The following is a 15,156-nucleotide window of genomic DNA, read 5'->3' as shown; positions in this document are numbered from 1 at the left end:
CTCACCAACCCATGCAGCCACTTATACACAAAGTGAGACACAGATACAGATGTTTAAATATTTAAACATTACTCGCTAATATATGTATTCACTAAGATACATTTAATAAGTCAGTTAACCAATCAATTTTACACAAAAAAAATCCATTTAGACATTTATTTACCCATTTATTCTTCCATCAACCTTTAGATATACATATATAAAAAATATTTATTTTTCAGAAAGATACACATTCACTGGATGATGTCATCAGTGATGTCATTTGAGATGTCATCAGTGATGTCATGAGTGATGTCACTGACCATGTCATGAGTGATGTAATATGTGACGTCATCAGCAGTGCATTGCACGCGCAAGTTATAGTGAGTCCAACTAACTATAAAGTGGGAATTTCAATGGTTTTATGCAAGTAAAATTTCCACCTAACTATAACTGGTGTGAAACCTATGGTTTTTTCAGTGAATTTAATAGGTTTTTTAAATTATAATTCCTAACTATAACTGGTGTGAAACCTATGGTTTTTTCAGTGAACATATATATATATTGCCATAGAAATTATATATATATATATATATATATATATATATATATAAAAAAACTTCAAAACACCAACTAGTTGCACTCACGAGTGGGTGCACACAAAAACGGGGGTGTGCCCGTGTTTAAATACGCTCCAAAATTCCAGGAAAATCAATCCTCAAGGAAAGTAGCACACACAGGGGAGGTTCCACAAAGATTTAATGAGAGAACCAACAGCAACGACGCGTTTCGCCTTGGGGCTTTGTCAAGTTGTGCACAACTTGACAAAGCCCCAAGGCGAAACGCGTCGTTGCTGTTGGTTCTCTCATTAAATCTTTGTGGAACCTCCCCTGTGTGTGCTACTTTCCTTGAGGATTGATTTTCCTGGAATTTTGGAGCGTATATATATATATATATATATATATATATATATATATATATATATATATATCTCCCCAACGCAAACAGGAGTCCATTCGAGATGAGGCTACATGAGTTTTCATAAGGTTGGCGGACCTGTGGCTGCGCCATTGGGTGCGTCAGAATCGGGACGATTTGAAGCGGATGCCAGTGCAGGTTGATGTCCGCTCTGGTTCCTATTGACTGTTACAAAGCGGGGCAGGTTCCCTCCAAGACTTTTCACATCAACATTATGATTTTATTAACGATGACAGCGCACCCACTAGGGATTATTGAAAGCACTACAACACCCAGAAGGCTATCTAACCACGCCCACTGTGGCAGGTGTGTAAATTGAATGTGCACTGCAGCGCTCAGATCGTTATCACGCCACTGAAGAAAGGTTAAACCCTGAAACGCGTCTGGCGAAGGATTTCTATGATGTCTTCTTTCTTGAAGAGGTGCCTACTTGCAAGCATTTAATAAAGAAAGTGAACCTTATGAAAACTCGTGTGGCCTCATCTCGAATGCACTCCTGTTTGCTTTGGAGTATGTGTATATATATATATATATATATATATATATATATATATATATATATATATATATATATACATACATATCTCCTACTGGCGGTCGCCAGTAGGTAGTTATAGTTAGGATCGTTTTCCATAGGAAATCCGCAACATTCTATTGGGAATAACTTTGGCGCCGAATGAGGAATCTGCCTGTAATTTTCCTTAACTTTGCCTCGCTGCGCTCCGCTCCTTCCCGGAAAGTTTCGGGGGGATCCGTCAAGCGGGGGTCGAGATAAAAGGGGGGTCCCAAAACGTGTTTTCCCCATGTTATTTCCATAGGGCGGTTGGACTCACTTTTAGCCCGAACGGCTGAATGGATTTCCACCAAACTTGGCAAAATTGTAGGGACTGGTACCCCGATGTGCCTTTGCTATGTCTCAAGATATATGCTCTAGTGGTTTTTACAAAAATTAACTTCGAAAAAATATATATTGGGCTAAATATATATGTTAGAGTCCAAATGTAGCCCAATGTAGCCCAAAGATGGCCACCAGAGACAAAAAAAACAACAAATGTAGCCCAAATATCAGCCAGATGTAGCCGAACTATAGCCCAATGGCAGAATGTCCCAGAGTGTTCTACAGAACAACTAGAGCGCTAACAGTCTTACTTATGACAAAAGTATGGCACACCTGAAGACATCTTGATTGGAATAAAGTGTTAACACTTAAAACATTTCATTTGCAAAGGAACAAAATGAGGGGGTTCATTTTGCCATAGAAATTATGATTAGTGCTGAAGAAAGAAAAATTAGGGCACATTTTGAGTGACTTCTCAAATCCTCTTATATTTCATTTAAAAAATTCTGATATGCAGTCTCCCAAGATGGCCTCCAGAGACAAACGAGCCCAAATGTAGCCCAAATATCAGCCAGATGTAGCCGAACTATAGCCCAATGGCAGAATGTCCCAGAGTGTTCTACAGAACAACTAGAGCGCTAACAGTCTTACTTATGACAAAAGTATGGCACACCTGAAGACATCTTGATTGGAATAAAGTGTTAACACTTAAAACATTTCATTTGCAAAGGAACAAAATGAGGGGGTTCATTTTGCCATAGAAATTATGATTAGTGCTGAAGAAAGAAAAATTAGGGCACATTTTGAGTGACTTCTCAAATCCTCTTATATTTCATTTAAAAAATTCTGATATGCAGTCTCCCAAGATGGCCTCCAGAGACAAACGAGCCCAAATGTAGCCCAAATATCAGCCAGATGTAGCCCAGCTATAGCCCAATGACAGAATGTCCCAGAGTGTTCTAAAGAACAAATAGAACGCTAACAGTCTTACTTATGACAAAAGTATGGCACACCTGAAGTCATCTTGATTGGAATAAAGTTGTCACACTTACATTTAATTTGAAAAGGACAAAATGAGGGGTTTCATTTTGCCATAGAAATTATATATATATATATATATACGCTCCAAAATTCCAGGAAAATCAATCCTCAAGGAAAGTAGCACACACAGGGGAGGTTCCACAAAGATTTAATGAGAGAACCAACAGCAACGACGCGTTTCGCCTTGGGGCTTTGTCAAGTTGTGCACGTGCAAGTTATAGTGAGTCCAACTAACTATAACGTGGGAATTTCAATGGTTTTATGCGAGTAAAATTTCCACCTAACTATAACTGGTGTGAAACCTATGGTTTTTTCAGTATATATATATATATATATATATATATATATTATTTTTTTTATACAAAGGCTCTGCAATAGGAGATCACTCGACAGCAGTTGGGTGCATGTTCCTCTTTTATTTTCATTACGGTGATGAACAAACAACCATCATTTTTCTTGTGTGACCGACGCGTTTCTGAGCTGTGCGCTCCTTCCTCATGGGCAATGTGATGATGCGGTTTGGTAGCGTTTGAGCTGTCCACTCCTAAGCTGCCTTTTGTAGATACAGCGTCAGGTGTTTAGGCTTAGTAGCCTCATTGAATGCTGGGACATGTAGTTTTTGCTCATTCATTGTTACACCCTCAGTGGGTCCCGCACTCACATTTAATTGTCCAAGATCACAGTGGAAAAATCCGGAATCCCTGTGATGTATAAAGCACTTTGAGTGTGCCCCGGTTAGTCTTCTCACCTCCGTTTGTGTCTGAATCTGCTGTGCCGTTTTCCGCCTTGGGAAGTCCCGATTCAGACAGCCCCTTCCTCCAGCGACTCCCTTCTCCTTTCCGAAGGTGGTGCCCTCCCCATGACGAAGCTGTCGTGTAAGTAATTTTTTCATACAAAGGCTCTGCAATAGGAGATCACTCGACAGCAGTTGGGTGCATGTCCCTCTTTTATTTTCATTACGGTGATGAACAAACAACCGTCATTTTTCTTGTGTGCCCGACGCGTTTCTGAGCTGTGCGCTCCTTCCTCATGGGCAATGTGATGATGCGGTTTGGTAGCGTTTGAGCTGTCCACTCCTAAGCTGCAAGACTGTATGGGTGGATGATTGTGTGTATGGGTGGGTTAGTGAGTATGTGTTTTTATAATTGATTGTTTAAGAGAGTAAATATGTTTCCATTTCTGTAGAAGTATGTGTAGTGGTGTGTATATAGCAGTATAATCAAGTAAATGGTTTTTTGATAGTTTATTTGCATGTGTGAATTTGTGTGTGAGTAACTATATGGATGAGTATTAGTGTGTAACAGGATGTATAGGTGTAGGAGTACATATGATGAGTAAGTACATGCCTGAGTGACTATATAGAACTGTTGGTGAATGAGTGGATGTGTATGTAGATGTTGGAATTACCTAATAAGTTGTTGTAATTGGTTTCTCCTTTTTTAAGAAAATGTTAGTTTCTATTTTTGAATGTGTGTGTCAAAGGTTATTTTATGCTGATAGGCGGTCTGCCACTTTGTCACAAGGATGTTGTCATGAGCGATGTCATGAGTGATATTACATCACTCATGACATGGTCAGTGACATGTGACGTCATCAGCAGTGCATTGCACGTGCAAGTTATAGTGAGTCCAACTAAAATTTCCACCTAACTATAACTGGTGTGAAACCTATGGTTATATATATATATATATATATATATATATATATATATATATATATATATATATATATATATATATATATATATATATATATATATATATATATATATATATATATATACATATACATATATATATATATATATATATATATATACACACACACACACACACACACACACACACACACACGAACCGGCACTCCCCAGTAACTCATGGCACCACCGATCCAGCAGAAACGAAAGCCGACCCAGCCATCAGGTGAAAAAAGATGTGTTTATTCAAATAAAATGCATCGCCACCCGCATAACGTTTCGGCCTACCTAGAGGCATTGGTCACATGACGCTAGGGATGGGGCAACCCATTTTTAAAGTGCTAGTGCATGCTTGCGGAAACAAATGATTGGTTCATCACAGATTCCTGGTAGTAGACATAGAAAACATGAGCAATTCTTGCAACTAATTTTATCACTAATGTTTTTACCATTTTAAAAAAATGCTCGTTTTGTAAAACCCCCACAATAGATCACATGTGTGCAACAAGTAGACCGGATATTTGAAATGAAAAAATTCCAGACAACATCTACAAACAATATCGCATCACATCGAATGAGTATGTATAAGAATGTGCAAAATTAGGGAGAAAACGAAAAAGAGAGAAATCAAGATTAATAGGTGTTTCCCTCTCTAAAATATAATAATCTAAAGTCTATTTGGGGAATTGTCACAATGTTCAATTATCCCAATTTTTCTCACCATTAATTAATTTTCACACCCATGTTGTGATGATTGAAGCATTGATATTACCCAAGTGGGTTGGTATAGCATGTCATGTCAAATAATTTTGTCGACCTGATCATCTGTGGCATACAGTGCTGAATACTAATCAAAATTTACACAAGTGTAAATGGATCAACCGCAAGCACCAAAAATAAAGTAAATGGTGTCATGAGCAGTGTTGACAAATAATAATGGCTAAAGATTAAAAAAAATCCCTCCCTGGATGGATAATGGGAGTGTATTGGATTAGTGATTCAAAATTCATTTTCAAGTGGGGGAAACCCGCATAAACAGTTCTGTTTCAGTTACATTTTGAAAAACAAGCCATCCCCAATTTCTGGTGGTGCTTGTAATCCCAAGAATTTAGCTGTTATTATAGATGTAAAAAAGGAAAAACTGATTGAAACTACCTGACACTTACAAGTGGGTATAAAAATCCACACTAGTGTTAAGGCCACAAGGAGCCTTGGTATCGAGATCCAGGATGTACTGTGTTTCGAGGGCTCTCAAAATAGCTTCACGGTTTCCACCTCTACGTAGGGGTGGGACTGAGTCAATAGCAAAGTATTTCAGTAGGTGACTTTGTTTGTTGTGATGTTCCTTGAAATGCCGAGCCACCGGATAGGTGGAATCATCAGTGTTGATGGCCCTAATGTGCTGGAGTATCCTCTTGTGCACCTGCAACTTCGTGCTACCGACATATCGCAGGGCACAGGGACACTCCAGCACATACACTGTGAACTCGGTCTTACATGTCAATTGTTTAGTAATCAAACGTGGGACATCTGAAAACGGTGTTAAGTATTTAGTCACACTGACACCATGTTTGCAGGCTTTGCAAACCGAACATTTTTTTAAACCATTGATGGCTTTATACCATGGTATCGAAGTAACCACCTCAGGACTGGATTTGACCAACGCGTCACCCAGTGAATAGGATTTTCTACAGGAAATGTCAGGTCTTCCTGGCATGAGATGACCAATCACTGGATCGGAACTAATCAGATTCCAGTTTTTAGTGACAATCTTCCTAAGAGCCTAAAACTGGCGATTGAAGGTTACTACCAGTCTCACCGGTTGGTTAGCGTTGTCAATTTCCATATTGGATGTTTTCCTGGGTTGCAAAGCTTTCTCTCTTGACATGGCATTAACTTTGCTGATGGCTAAATCTATTAGACTCAGAGAGTAACCCCTGGCTAAAAAACGGCCTTACTTTGTTGTTGCACCAATGTGCACTGATCTTCCGTGCTACAAATACGTCGAATGCGCAGCATTTCCCCGTAGGGAATGCTGCGGATTAAGTGTGCCGGATGGTTACTCTTGGCATGTATATATTTTTTTTTTTGTCCGATGGACAAGTAGACATTAAATCGCGTACATAAAATACAGGCTTTGCGCACTTTGGGACTCACAACCAATCAGAAAGGCCGAATATGCTTTTAAGGCCTCTGATTGGCTAGCAGCCCATGACTGGCTGTAGCCAGTGATTGCCTGGAGGTCTGAAGCTTCAGTCTCAACAATCGGCAGTCTCAGCAATATGGTGTCTCGCTTTCTTATAATCAATGGGTTGGACGTGCAGAGAACCACGAGGAAGCTGTTTCCATTTTAACACATGAGGGTAGCACAAATAGCTCATGCTGGGGCGCGACCTGTAGAACGAGGTGAGAAGAAAGTGTAGCATTAATGTTACCAGGCTAATGCAAAATGAACTTGCGGCATCTGGGTCGTAGGAATACAGTTCACTTTATCCTCTTGGCTCGCAAAGGGAAAAAGAAATGCAAACATCCTGCGGAGAGCTCAGCTGATAGAAGTCAAAATAACGCGGCATTACGCTAGTGCCCAGTTCAGATTCCACTAGAGAAAACAGAGCGTGCTAACTTGGGGTTTGGAGCGAACTATTCTTTAAGTGGAGCTCAGCTATGCAACTATGCATATTATATTAAATTTGCCATTAAAGAATTGTACTGGGTCGTAAACATTTAAAATTCCCGCACTCAGTATCTCAGCCTCACCACACGTTAGCATTAGAGCAATATGTTTGTTTTACCTCGTATTGTCTGTGACAGCTGGTGGATTTTAAAACTGTTGGGGCGGATAGGCAATTTGTATTTATTTCCTTTAGGGACAGAAGTTACAAACCGTTAACCGGCACAGTGCCTTCATCGAAGCAATCTACTTTTTGCCGGTATGAGAATTGACCTTGTGACAGTGAGCCTCTGTATGCTGTTATATAATATATATATAAAGGCAAAGAGATGTTGAAATTCCAGTGTCCCGAATCAGTCACATAGCTCAGACACTCATTCATTGGTGGGCTAATAGAGTGCGCGGCTCACTTCGCACACAATGTGACAGAGTTAACACTACCCGTCTCATTCTCTCTCCCTCGCCTTATTTTTCTCTCACACACCAACATTTCATGCTCTCTTTCCTGCTATTTTTTGGGACCATGCGCCTGTGTAAGCACATTTTGAAAGGACTGCTTGGCTCGTGAGGATCGTGAGTGCGCATGCAGCCACGTTCTGCAAGCGCCTCAGCCCCGTCTCTTCCGCCTCAAAGCCCCCTCCTAAGATGATTCTCACAGCTCATTACTTGCAGTTTAACTGGTTGACTTGTATGGATCAAACCACATCAGTCCAATCAAGAGGACGCCTGGCACCCTCCCCATTTTGCACATTACATGTTGCGTGTTCGGAGGACCCCATTGTCTGCTTTCTTCCAGGAGACCACAAAGAAAAGGATTTCCAACTAGTGCTCTAACGTCTTTTGTGATAATTGGCTGTTTTAACAAGCTACAACGGAACTGGTAAAATTAATTTTTATAGCATTGAAAATTGGGCAATTCCCCCAACACTCACCTGGCACAGAATATCCTGCATGTGAGTCACAAGACAACTTGCAGCAGCTGAACTCCGTTACTTCATCATAGTTAAATGTACTCCCTTCAGTCTTGGAACCTGTACCCCTTGGTTATATTCTGGTTTTACCAGGTGTAATTCTGCTCTAAAATGATTCTCTCTCTCCCTGTTGCTCAGACTGTGGGTCATAAAAAAAGTGAAAAATATCAAAACGAACTGCACAAGTGCACTACCTAGTAATTCCTCACTACTAGTCCTCGCACACTTCACATACTCCATGCACACCAATCGGATCCTGCTAAAGCACCTCAAGTTAGGGTGTTCCTGCTGTTATAAAAATGTTCTCTGTAATCCCCCCCGTTGCTCCAGGGAGTTAGACTGTATCAACTACTAAACATGCAGTAAAGATACCAACGACTCCACGCTTCCTTGCACTAATACAGGCTCACATGCAGTCTATTGTTCCATTTTCTCCCCCTTGCCCTCTCCTCTCCACCTCCCCTTTTCCCTTTACCCCTCTCCAACAGGTTAATCAACCCTTCAAACTAGCATACTAGCTTTGGAGCCTGAGAAAGGCACATTGTAAACAGATCACAGAAGAAAAGACTCAGCCTGCTGATCTAACTCACTAGGATCGGAGCTGGGGAAATGCAGGTGTCTCTACATTATATGTCGTAGCAGGCTCAAAAGCCCACCAAACTACCATACTTGTAACAATCTATGGCACGTATGTTACAAACTGATCACTGCAGCAGACCTTCGACCTCATTGGCTATCCTATCGGGAATGGAGGCTGTAATCAGTAAGCATCACAGTAGCCTGTGATGTGATCAGATTTTCTCGAGCTCTATTTAGACAAAGAGCCATCAATGCTTGGGTAGGTTAGAAGTACATGAAGAATGTTTAGACTGTTGTCCTCCCCCCTATTGCCACCCCTGAAGCTCATGCCAAGCCCAAAACCCCACTCGATGCCTGAACTCTCCCATCCGCATTATTTTTTATTCGGACTAAAAAATGTTTTTCAGGGGATATCAGGGTCATAACCCCTCATTGTCACTGGTTCAGTGTCACCACTAGGTGGCATCAAAGCCTCCAGGACAGGCCCCTGTGGATACAGAGCCGTTTCATTGCCCCTTCCACTTCCGGTGGCCAGACCCACCTTCAGCAGAGACCCATTTGCATCTCACAGCCTCCACCTCAACCATAGCCACTCAAAGGTTTGCCCGGCTCTTTTGACAGTTTGATGTTGTCTCTGGTGGAGTTCAGTGGCCTGCAGGATGGATGCCTGTGGCTAGCATCAGAAGCCTACAGCGAAACTTGCACAGCCACCTGTGCACAGGGATGCATGTGCAGTCTGCTCATGTGGGTGCCTGTGCCTAGGATGGTCTGTGAGAGAGATTCCTGCCTGCTGTGCTAAATGTTCATCGGTTGGTCAGTGCATGAACTAATAAAGGTTTCATAGTGTTCCACTGATTAACATAACTTTCACTTCAATTAAAGCTGTCCATTATTATACATGTAGTTTACCTGAAGGTGAAAGACCATAAAAAGTTAGAAAATATTTTGGGGTTTTTAGCCACTGCTTTGACCCCGTCCCCAGACTCACTAACCCGGCTTCCCCCGTTTCATGCAGCATCACAGTTCCTATACATTGTTTAATGCAATTCAACCACTGAGCAGTCAGCACCTTTTCCAGCCTCGCAAGCTGTTCCTGCTACCACCCCTGCACTCTCACTGCCCTCTGAATACAGCCTTCAGGACTTGCTGCCATGAGGTTTGGAGAGCAGGGCAGGAGAAGAGGTAGGGCCAGGGCCTCCTGTCACAGACTCCAGAGTGGGTGAAGGGAGGAAAGAGTCCCCTATTACGAAGAGAGAGTGGGGCTGCCCCATCATTTTACCAACCACCATCCCTATGCCCTTCACACAAAGACCACACACATACCCACCCCCCTCCTGACTCCCCTGTTACAGCCAGAGCTGCCGACTTTGAACCTTGGGGACCAGGTCTGAGTCTCAGCATTGCTAAAACATGCTGTGATTCTGGGCATGTCACTTAATCTGTTCTGGCCTAAAAAAAAAAATTTTAACATGATCTTGTGTATTGTAACCGGTGCTCATGAGAAGCGATCCAATACCTTTGAGTTGTGATCGCGCTATATAAACAATCAGCAAAAAATAAACGCTCACATGACAAGCACGGTGCTTTCCTTTCACAGACGAAGCAGACTCTGAAGCTTTCCCTTTTTTTAAGGTGAAAGGAAAGAATCCTGCATCTTGAACTCAGACTCTACCACCATCATTGCAAGAGGTGCATGGAAAGTGCCTCGGTGTTTAGGCCTGTGCCCTGGCTTGATAATATAACTTGCATTTGTAAAACACACATTTACCCAGAGGGGTAATTTTGTGCTGAATAATAGATGTTTATTGTTACCCAACTCAATGGTCCTAATTATATCGACCTCAGAAGGATGAAAGGCTAAGTGAACCCTGTGGGATGTGAACCTGTGACAATGAGGTCAAACCCAGGGCCCTACAATCGATGCATTAGTCCACTAATCTACCACACCTGATATGTCACTAGAGAAAATACAATTTGTGGTGCTTTTGGGTGTTTGCTCAACTGTTATTGGATTTCTAAATCCGCAACAGAATAAACAAACTTCATTCGCCAGATAGCATTGGACTATCCAAGAGGCCAGAACAGTGTTTCCAACTCTACTGGGACTGAGCCTAGGTGTCATTGCCAGGTGTGACATGAAATGCTGAGTAGTTGCAGTTACTCACTAGCCCCCCATCTCAATTATGCTCTGCTCTCCACTTCTAGATTTACTGTCTTTTCAACGTAACACTTCTTCCCTTTGCTGTGAGACTAGTGCTTGCTTTCCAGCTTTGGGCGTGTGAAGATTTCACAGCTGCTACATGTCCTACATATCTGAGGGAGACAAACTTGAACATAAGTTGCTAAGCTGCACCTCTTCATGTTAGGGTAGCTTACTCTGCTGCTGCCTACTATATGCATGAGAGAACCCTGTACTGCTAGTGCCTGTGCTGCATCTGCTTTTTGTGTGGGAGAATGTGGAGATGTAGCAGTGAGTGCACAATAATATAAACACCACATAGAAGTGTAAAAGGAGGGATTGATCTAACTGCCCATTACTGCCGGTTGCGTATTTGTACTTGTAGATACTGCCTCAGTGAGCCACAGCACATCTGCTAGGTGATTTTGCTGCCCCACGAACCATTCATAAGCTCTGCCAAGAAGGGTAGTTATTCCCATCCACAAGTTTATCAGAACATCACATCGGAGTATTTTTGAAGATGGACAGCTATGAGTTGGCCCTATGATGAAGAACACCCTTCTGTCCTACAGCTTCATATTTCGACAGTCAGGTCTGTGCCAAAAACACTTCAAGAAATGTAGTCCATTACCAGTCTGCACTTTTTCTCAACTTGTGAAAATGTGTTACATGCGCACTAGTAGCAAATTGGTTGCAGTGCACACTGACACATCTGCACGCATGCTGTACAACCACTCAGTGCAACAGTTGCATTTGAGAGTGCACGACCATGCACTGCATAATTGGATTTGCATTTGAAATATATATTGCTCAGTATGTTGCACTGATTGCAGTGCAGGTTCTCTCTGTGCAGACCTACCTTAGTAATTTATGGAGTAGGCGGGGCAGGCAGTTACCTTCCCAGGAGAAGTAGATTTATGTAACATTTTGTCCCCTGGCCAAGTAGATTTTTGAAAAATTTCCACACCCCTGTATTTTTCTTTTTATTGTAGTGCAAAGCTTTTGCATATCTTTGTGGTGCATCCTGCTTGCGGTTTTGGCTTTGGTAGAACTACAGTTTGTATAGTTGCATGTGTTTGGTAAACTTTTTTTGTAAAGTTATTTAAAATTTGCATCATTAACCTCTAGACTTTTTAAATTGTGTAATAATTTCAGTATAATTATGTTTTATTGCTTTTCAAATTCAAGTGTGGATTTTTGCAAGATATCTAATATGTCTTGAGTGGGATTTATTTTTTTGTTTTTCCTTTCTAGTGGACATCTTTGGTGATTGCTATGACTGTGCACACTAGGTGCAGTTGATCCTCGGCCTAGATATCGGTGTCAAGTCAGTGATATTTCTGTAGCAGAAAGTTCATTGTGTGGTATGTATGGAAAGTTTCTTTCCGGATCGTTCTATTTCAATAGTTGTATTACTGTTAGATACAGTATGTGGAGTTCTTATTTAACGCAGTGCTGTTTACAGTTGTCCGTTTTTTCTGTGACAGTTTTATTAGTAAGCTTTATGGCTGGTCGTAGGCTGACCGTACATCATGTTGTTGGTTTGCTTTTTTAAATCTGCCTCTGAACAAAGCTCTAACAAGCATTTGCACTGCAATAGGTCTCGTATTTACATGAGTTTGAGCTATTGGCATTGTAAATTTATGTTTTGGTTTTTAGAACCTAAGTCTAAGGCATTGTCATTTACAATGCCAATAGGTTATACTCTTGCTAATGCGAGACGCATTGTGCTGAACTACAGTACGCGGGGTGGGGAGAAATAAATCGATGCTGCTTTAGATGCACTCTATGTATCGGAAACGGATGATACTACAAACTCTTTCCGGGTAGAGTCGACGTCTGGTGAAGCAATGGGGAGAGTGGGTAATAAAAGCATCACCTCTATGGAAAAGAGTAAAGCGGAGCACGATAAGAAAAGCATACGAGAGACAGAAGCCCACAGGGGAGCAACAGAGGGCGGGGGGGGGCAGGTATTTAGCAGGTTGAGAGGCACACGAGCCACTAGAAAGAACAAGTCATTTATTTTATCTGCACATACTTCCTGATATCGAGCCGGCTAACTATTCTCCAATGTTTGCTAATGCTGTAGGCAACAAAGTCTCACCAGGGAACGAGCAGAGTGAAGCAGAGTTGAGACAGATGGTAGCATTTCCAACGCTGGGACGAGGCTAAGGCTGAGAATCTGGTGCAGAAGTCCGCTGCTCTCCATTGCTGACCAGAAATGCTGAACTAAAGACACCACCTTTCTTTAATTACATGGTATGTCCTTAAACTTAGCCAGACCACAGTTATCAGTTAAACTTTCGTCTTTCATAACTTCCTGGTCGTATGACAGCCAATCAAATAGCTTTACTCACTCTGGTTGGTGGCTGCTTACGAGCCACTGGGTTATGGGAGCAAAGATCCTGGGCTCAGAACAAAGGGGGATCCAGTTTAGCACCCGCAGCGGCGCCCGGGTACAAGGTGCAGTTTTGGCGTTGGGTGCTCTCTTTTCAATGGGGATTTTCGTTTTAGGTTTTTAGCTGCAGGCTCGGTCCAGGTAGACCTCAGGGAGGAACCAACAGCTGGGCAAGTAAGTTGGAGGGCTCGGGAATGTAGGTGCACCTATGGTTCTTCTGTCCAGGGCAGCTGAATGCAGGGGTGACTTTTGAGGTCAGATTTCACCTTACAGGGCTACTCGCGGTTGGGGGGGGAGGAGGGAGGGTTGAGGGATCTCCCTGCAGAGGCTGCAGGTGACATCGGGGAGTCCTGGAGGGGTCAACCCACAGTGAACTCGGACTCAGGAGTGCTGGGGGACCTCATTGAAACCGGTGTGCCACCCGAACTCGGGCCTTCGGCAACAGGTGTCGGTTTCTTTGTCCTCAGCAGGCTCAGTGTTTTGCTTTGGAGATTCTTTTTAACAGAGCTGTTATTCACAGGAGATCTGGTCTTTGTTGAAAGCAGTCAGTCCTCTCAGGAGTTATAGAGGTCGCTGGCTGCAGGACAAGGCAACTTTTGGGGCAGGATCTCTGAAAACTGCAGACGGGCCAGTAGGGCTGGGGCCAAGTCAGTTGTTCTCTGCATTCTCCTCTACTGGGTGTCTTCTTTCGTCCTGCGTAGGCTGTGGGAATCTGTCTTCTTGGTTCAGGGCGGCCCCCTAAATACTGTCTTTAGGGGGCGTTTTAGGGTCTTGAGGTCAGTAGCCCTTGGTGTGCTCACCCCACGTGGGAAAATGAGCATAATCCCTAATCCCTAATCCCCATTGGGGAATGCCTGCCAACAGCAAGATGGCGGGAACTGAAGAGTGGGCTTCACCTTACCTCCCCCCACCTGAGGGTTGGGGTTGGCAGAAGTGGGCCCACCTTTTGGTCTGGCTAATCTTTCCCGTCTGTCTTCCCGCCGAAAAGAAAGAGAGACAGGAAGAGGGCCTGCTCCTGATAGCAGGAGAGGCTCTGGGTCGCATTACAAAGGCTGCAAGGCCTTTGAAGCTCCCCTGCCACAGACGGCTTTTCCTGGCCTGAGGGAGGTGGGAACAACTCCACCGAGGAAAGGCTTTGTTTCTGGGCTCAGGGAGCGAAGGCTCCCACCCCAGGGGTCCAGAAACATTTCTCGTGGTGGCAGGCTGGTCTGTACCAGTCAGGGAACCCACCCGAGGCTGGTCGTTCTTCAGAGGGCATCTCAAAGATGCCCTCTGAGTGCATTTTTCACTATATAAAAAAATCTGTCAAGTGAGATTGGTTACCCAGAATACTTTCCTCATCCTAGTAGCCTGGAAAGTGTTCCTAGAAAATCCCTCAAGACACACTGTATGAACTACTTGGAAAATAAGCAGTGGCTCACCGAGAAAGAGAAAAAAATCGGTCAGGGTAAATCAGCTGATGTCCACTTGTACAGGTTTACAACCCTACTTAATATGTGTAGAGAGTGGCTTCACACGCATGCTTTTGTCCCGTTTTCGCTATGGCTCCTTTTACAGGATGGTTACATTTCCTGATATTAATGACTGGACAATACTCCACCCATTATGCCCATGCGATGAAACTTCTAGATTAACTACGATGCACTGCACTTTATTTTGTAAATATTATGTTGTTCCCAAGAAAAAGTTTTTGCTGCCCATACAATAAAGCTGGAATTTGAAGCAATATGAAATAGCTTTTTTAAGACTGCAAATGCTGGACAATGAATATACAATCCTGGCTGTGTCGGCTTTTTTTAAAACTAGTTATAAGGTTTCGTAACATC

The 15,156-nt window shown here is 42.7% G+C and overlaps 1 protein-coding gene across 1 annotated transcript in view; it reads right to left on the bottom strand.

The window, feature by feature from the left end:
• AP1G1 (adaptor related protein complex 1 subunit gamma 1) overlaps positions 1–15,156 on the bottom strand; it is an 803,442-nt gene that overhangs the window by 656,384 nt on the left and 131,902 nt on the right. The gene's annotated exons all lie outside the window — the stretch shown is intronic.

This window comes from Lissotriton helveticus, chromosome 12, assembly GCF_964261635.1.
Source record: "Lissotriton helveticus chromosome 12, aLisHel1.1, whole genome shotgun sequence".
Taxonomy (NCBI): Eukaryota; Metazoa; Chordata; class Amphibia; order Caudata; family Salamandridae; genus Lissotriton; species Lissotriton helveticus.
The sequence above is the reverse complement of the archived record's forward strand: the minus strand, read 5'-3'. Positions and strand labels throughout refer to the sequence as shown.